The following is a 6,461-nucleotide window of genomic DNA, read 5'->3' on the forward strand; positions in this document are numbered from 1 at the left end:
ATGTGAGAAAAATGAGAAAAGGGTTTTGTGAGAAAAATTGAGCTTGAGGGCCGAGTGATGTGAGCAAATACAAATGTGAGATTGGGTGGGAAACATTACCTGCAGCAGTAGTGGACTCCCCGCAAATCTGGTTGTCTCTCGGCGATAAAAGGCATCCAAGCCCATCAACGTCTCAGCCAGAGTCATGGCAATGCAACCCTTGCCCTCCTTCAAGCCTTGGGCAACCTCAATCAACCGGACGTTAGATCCTCCGGCGCCCGAGGCAAACAAGAAATAGGATAGCATGCACAAGCAAAGAGCATGTCGTCGGAAGCCTTGCCAATGATGGTCACCGCAGTCACCAGCGTCAGAAAATCGGCAAATTAAACTCAGGACATCCAACGCCCCATCACAAATCAAAGAGCGAGCGTCGGGTATTGAAAGCCCACACATTTGTCCTAAGGCTTGGGCATGGCCGAAGCGAAGTTGGGGCAAGATTTCCTCGTCGCACTCAAACTCCATTAAAGCTTGGAAATCTTTGAAGGTAGGACATACCTCTTGCCTGCTAAAGCTAAAGACATGTGTTACCGGATTCCAAAACCTTGCCGCGGCGTGAAGAAACGGAAAGTGTAGCGGAGTGCGACTCAGAGTAAATAGTGCATTTATGCCGAAACCCCGGAAGTTCAGCTTTTCCGAGCCGTCCAAGTTGGCAATCCAAGCTGTGAGATTTTGGGCAAGAAACTCTTCCATTTGGAGCAAATCAGTGTGGAATTGAGAAAAACTACGAAGCTGAAGCCTTTTGTAGGGGATAAGGTTGAGTGGAGGACAGATGTCAGCATTTTGTTGGTCTCTGCCATTTATGGCCGGCCGGTCAAATATAGTGCCGACCGACCACCACTTTTGGCCGATTGATCAGATCTGCTGGCCGATGGCCATTTCATGAGGCTGAAGGATTTCCCTAGTGGCCGGTGGTCTTCCTTCTTGTCCCTTGAGTTGTTTTTATGGTTGAACATGCTGAGAATTTGGGGAATGCCACCACTTCTAATGCCCTCCGATGATGATTTTTGTGACGTCACGCCTATTTGCTTATCGAGTTGTTGTAAATTTGCTTATCGAGTTGTATTTCACTTTCTTTAAGTCTTTGATTTGCTTATCGAGTTGTTCTCGCACTTGGTTAGCTTATCGAGTTTCTTTGTTGTCGCTTATCGAGTTATTTTGTCGTTGGTCAGCTCACTACCTGATTATTACGAGGCAAACGCTTGGTTTTCAAACATAATCTCAATTTCATTCACATTGTTATGTGATGCCACGCAATGCGATGCATAGAACGTAAAAATGTAACACCTTTTTGAACAAAATGGTTGTTTCATTTCCATCATGTCTTTTGCAAAAAGATACTTAGTTTTGAAGAAAGTAAAACCTGCCTGAGGCAGTGCAATGTGCTTAAACTACCAGTAAAAAGAAAAGTAAAGAAAAAAGGAGAACAGGGCAGCAAAGTATCGGAATTGATACCGGTAACCTCCCCTTGCGGTCAATACACCTCCCGCGCCCTTGTTTGGGTCAACTATGTGGTTTGGCACCTTCATTACTCAAGACGGGGCAAGGAAGTGCACTTTTGGAACATTAGTATGCCTTCGAGTTGACCTTAAGCCGTGACTTCTATGAGCGATGCCCGGTGCGTGCGAAGAGCACCCCTCCCCGTATCCTTTTTCTCTCTTGCGAATTCCGCAAATCGCTTCAATTATACTGTGTTGCAGTGCTTTGCATTTCAACATCATGAATAACATGTCTTTACCATGCTTCAAGTTGAATCTGGCCCTCTTTTCCTTTTATACACATTACATGCATACGTGCATTGCTTTACTTACATGTGTTCAAGTTCTTTTTATACACATTGCATGCGTTGTCGCGTTATGCTTTACTTACATGTGTTCAAATTCTTTTTATACACATTGCATGCATATGTGCATTGCTTTACTTACATGTGTTCAAGTTCTCTTTATACACATTGCATGCGTTTTCGCGTTATGCTTTACTTACATTTGTTCAAGTTCTCTTTAAACACATTGAATGCGTTGTCGCGTTATGCTTTACTTACATGTGTTCAAGTTCTTTTTATACACATTGCATGCATACGTGCATTGCTTTACTTACATGTGTTCAAGTTCTCTTTATACACATTGCATGCGTTGTCGCGTTATGCTTTACTTACATGTGTTCAAGTTCTTTCTATACACATTTCATGCATATGTGCATTGCTTTACTTACATGTGTTTAAGTTCTTCTTGTACACAATGCATGCATATGTGCATTGCTTTACTTACATGTATTCAAGTTCTTCTTATACACATTGCATGCGTTATCGCGTTATGCTTTACTTACATATGTTCAAGTTCTTCTTATACACATTGCATGCGTTGTCGTGTTATGCTTTACTTACATGTGTTTACCTTCATAGCATTGTTATGGTTGTTTCAAATCGTATTGTCATGCGTTCTATTCGACTTGCGTTGTCATGCACTTTTAATTGCATTGATATGCATATTGCTAACGATATTATACCTGTTAAGTTTTCTTTCTCTTTCTGGCATGATATTGTATGTACGGTTCATTTGAAGCTGGTGCAACCAAACGAACCGCACAGGTATTGTATTCTCTGCGTGAAACGTAGCGAGAATTACATAATTCTCTTATATCCTTTCTACATTGTAATGTAGTTGGATTTGTGTTTGATTGCTTAAAACTGTTGCATGATATGCTTCGTTATAGCTTTCTTTGCATGATCATAAGTTATGTTCGGCTTCTTGCATTATCAGTTGCATTTTGCCCCTACCCTCGGGCGCATATCTTATCTGTAGCTTGTATGTTTGTCTAAGTTTTCGGCCTTGTCAAAAATGGGTTGTCTCTGGGCTTTGACACTCACTCCCGTTATTGTTATGACTTTCGAGTTCTGTCAAAGAGGGGCAACTGTAGACACCCCATTTTTGACCGTCCTCAAGATTTGGACATCACCGCTTGAACACTCGGTGATCATCCATGTTCGTGTTTGTTTTGAGTTCCCGTAGGTCTTGGCTGCGTGCCTTGCCTCAGGATTTCTCGGCTTGCTTGTTCTGTGCTTGGTTTTACACCAAGGACTTGTTTGTTTTTGCACCTGAGGGTAGAGAGTAGCTTGGTAGCTACCCCTGATACCCACCGGCCATGGCTTGAGGCCACCGGCCGTGTTTTGAGGCTACCGGCCATTGGTGAAATAGTCTATTGGCCGGTCGGCATTTTATGTGGCCGGCCGACCACCTATTTGGCCGATGGCCTCCTTTTCTGGCCGGTACCATCTTTTTGCCTTTTTCAGGTGTGGTGCATGCCAGCTGTGCTAGCTGGAATGCACAAACCCTGCCCCCGTGCACATCTGTGGCTGTTTTGCCCCTTTTGTACCCTTTTGGTCTAGCTTCTTGAGGAAGCTTGGACCTTTGCCTTAGCTTCCTCGAGAAGCTTGGACCCTGCCTCAGCTTCCTCAGGAAGCCTTGGCCCCTTTGCCTTGGCTTCTTGAAGAAGCCTTGATCCTTTTAATTAGCTTCTCTTGGAAGCTTAGCACCTTTGATGGCCTATATAAGGAGACAAACCCTCTCCTTTGTGTTGGTTCAGCAAAATCAGACCTAGAACATATATATTCTGATACATACATCTTCTCTCTCTACATCTCCCTCTCTCTCTTCATTTGTGTGTGTTTGAGGGCCTAAAAAGGTGATTTGTTCTTACTTTTGCACTAAAACACACACCATTACACCATACTTTGACTTTGGGAGGTGTTGAGGGTTTATTCTTGAGGTTTTGAGCCGGTTTTGATCAGAAGAAGGTGGCTGGACTTACTATTCTTGAGGTGTTCTTCAAGGGTAAAGGAGAATCAAGTGTTACTCAAAGAATGCTTGCAGGAATGGTGTGAATCTGTCATAGGATAGAGTGAGGGTGCCCACGTAGAGCAAGAAAGGAGAGTATAGCTTTGTTGTTATGGTGTGCCATTTAACCTCTGGAGTGCTGATAAGTTCACAAAGATTGGAAAACTTTGGGGGGAGGTAATCAAGCTTGACGAAGAAATATCTCGACAAATTTCCTTTAGGTGTGGAAGAGTCAAAGGGGCTACAAAATATATGGATTCCATCAATACAATTATTCAGGTTTGTTGTAAGGATATAATTTTTCCTGTCAGAGTTAGTGAAGAGCAAGTCATGGTATCTAAAGTGGTTAATGTGGTGTATATGTGCACCATGCATGATTGTTCCAACTCAAACAAACTGGAAAAACAGGGAGGTAGCCATGACAACAGCTCGGAGGATGAGACCGATGGGGTGGTCGAAGTGGAGATGAATGATGTGGCAAGATCACAACGGAATGAGGTGGCAATGGATCGAGTTAGTACGAAGGAGAAGGAGAAGAACGGTTCTAATTCCTCTTTTGTGGGGAAAACTGTTAGTAATTGTTTCGGAAACATAACGGTGTCAGAGGCATGCAAAACTCAAACAGTTGAGGAGGCACCATTTACTAACCAGAGTAGTAATGATATTGAAGAAAGTGCAAGGATGGAGAAGGTTACCACGTCTGGGTTTATGAAAAGCCTGAGTGGGAATGGGTGCGAGGAGCCTGGAATAAATATTCAAATTCTGTTAGGTAGGGCCCAATTAGCAAACAGACTGCCTAAGCCCAAGTCTACACCAACAGTGATGGACCATAATCACAGTATTAAGAAGGGCAATTAGGCCCTACTAGGGTCTATTCTCTCATCACCTAAACCCCAGCCCGTAGCTATGCATGGGCTATTTGTGGAGGAATCAAGCAAGGCCAAATTCCAAAATTACAAGATTTTTAGATCTAAGCAAGCTATTGCTCCAATAAAATGAAGCCGGGGAAGAAGGTATGCTCAAAATAAAGGGAAGGGATTAAGGAGCGAAGGGATGTCAATCATGAATAATTAGCATAAAGGACCAGTGTTTAGAGTGGCAGCATCAACTTTTTCTCGTTCAAGTTCGAGTGAGTAGCGTTCAGCCAGAGTGATGAGCATATTAGCGGAGGCCAGAGAAACTATAAAACTGGGTAAAGATCTGGGCATCGATTTTGATAACAACGATGAAGAAGCTATGAAAAAAATTGTTGTGCTCGAAGAAGATGATGCTCTAAAAGTTACGCAGGAGAATGATGCTTTTCGTAATTGAATGGTATTATATGGTGGTCTCGATGTTTTTCTCAAGTTTTAATGAAGCTATTGTCGTGGAATGCAAAAGGGTTTAGGGTGACCAGAAAAATGAGGTCCGTAAAAAATCTGCTCAAAGAAAGAAGAATTGATGTTGTGTTTTTGCAAGAAACAACGAAATCAGTACTGACATTTGACATAGTTAAATTGCTATGGCTTGGTGATGATATGGAATACATGTCGGTAAATGCTGAAGGTTTGGTTGGGGGACTTTTGTGCATTTGGAAGTCTAGTGTGTTTTCACTTTCACAATGTTGCAGCATAAGGAATTTCATTCTTTTATCAAGTACGATTCATGCAGATTTTCAATGTGTTTTGATTAATATTTATGCTCCTAATGATGTTGTTAGAAGAAGTTATCTATGGAATGTACTGGTAAATCTGAAGTCACAGTTTAAAGAGCTTGGTGTATAGAGGGGATTTTAATGAGATTAGAAAGTTGGGTGAAAGAAACGGGTGTTCAAGGAGGGATAGAGGAATGAGGGCTTTTAATGATTTCATAGAAGGGCTTGAATTATCCGATTTACCAATGCAAGGTAGGCAATTTACATGGAGTAATTCAAGTGATGGAGGAAGGTGGAGTCGAATTGACAGAATTTTACTCTCAACAGAGTGGTTAGAAAAATACAATTTTAAACTTTGGGGCCTTCGAAGAGGGGTATCTGACCATAGTCCTCTTTTATTAATGGAGGATGTTAGGGATTGGGGGCCAAGACCATTTTGTTTTATTAATGCATGGGTTTTACACCCTCAGTTTTTGTCAGTTATGAAGAACTCCTGGCTGGATTTAGTTGTCTCAGGTTAGGCGGGGTATGTCATTCAAATAAAGCTTAGGAAGCTTAGATTGAATCTAAAGAAATGGAACACTGAGGTATATGGGAATACCACTCACTCTATCAAGGCCACTAAGGAGGAACTACACAAGCTTGATTTATTAGCTGAGCTTAGGGATTTGTCTGTAGGTGAAGTTGAAAGAAGAAGAGAGATCAGAAAAGAATTATGGTCACTAAACAAAAAAGATGAATGGATGTGGCTCCAAAAATCTAGAATGAATTGGGGTTTGAAAGGGGATAAAAATATAAGATTTTTTCATATTGTGGCTTCCAACAGGCAAAACAGAAATCTATTAAATTCGATATCAGTGGGAGGGGTTCTATTTGAAGATCCACACGGGGTAAAGCATGAGATCTTTAAGCATTTCAAGAATCTGTTCTCACAAGATTAGAGGTCTAGGCCCAAACTA

This window comes from Camellia sinensis, chromosome 2 (genome assembly GCF_055761805.1).
Source record: "Camellia sinensis isolate YWXY chromosome 2, ASM5576180v1, whole genome shotgun sequence".
Classification (NCBI taxonomy): Eukaryota; Viridiplantae; Streptophyta; class Magnoliopsida; order Ericales; family Theaceae; genus Camellia; species Camellia sinensis.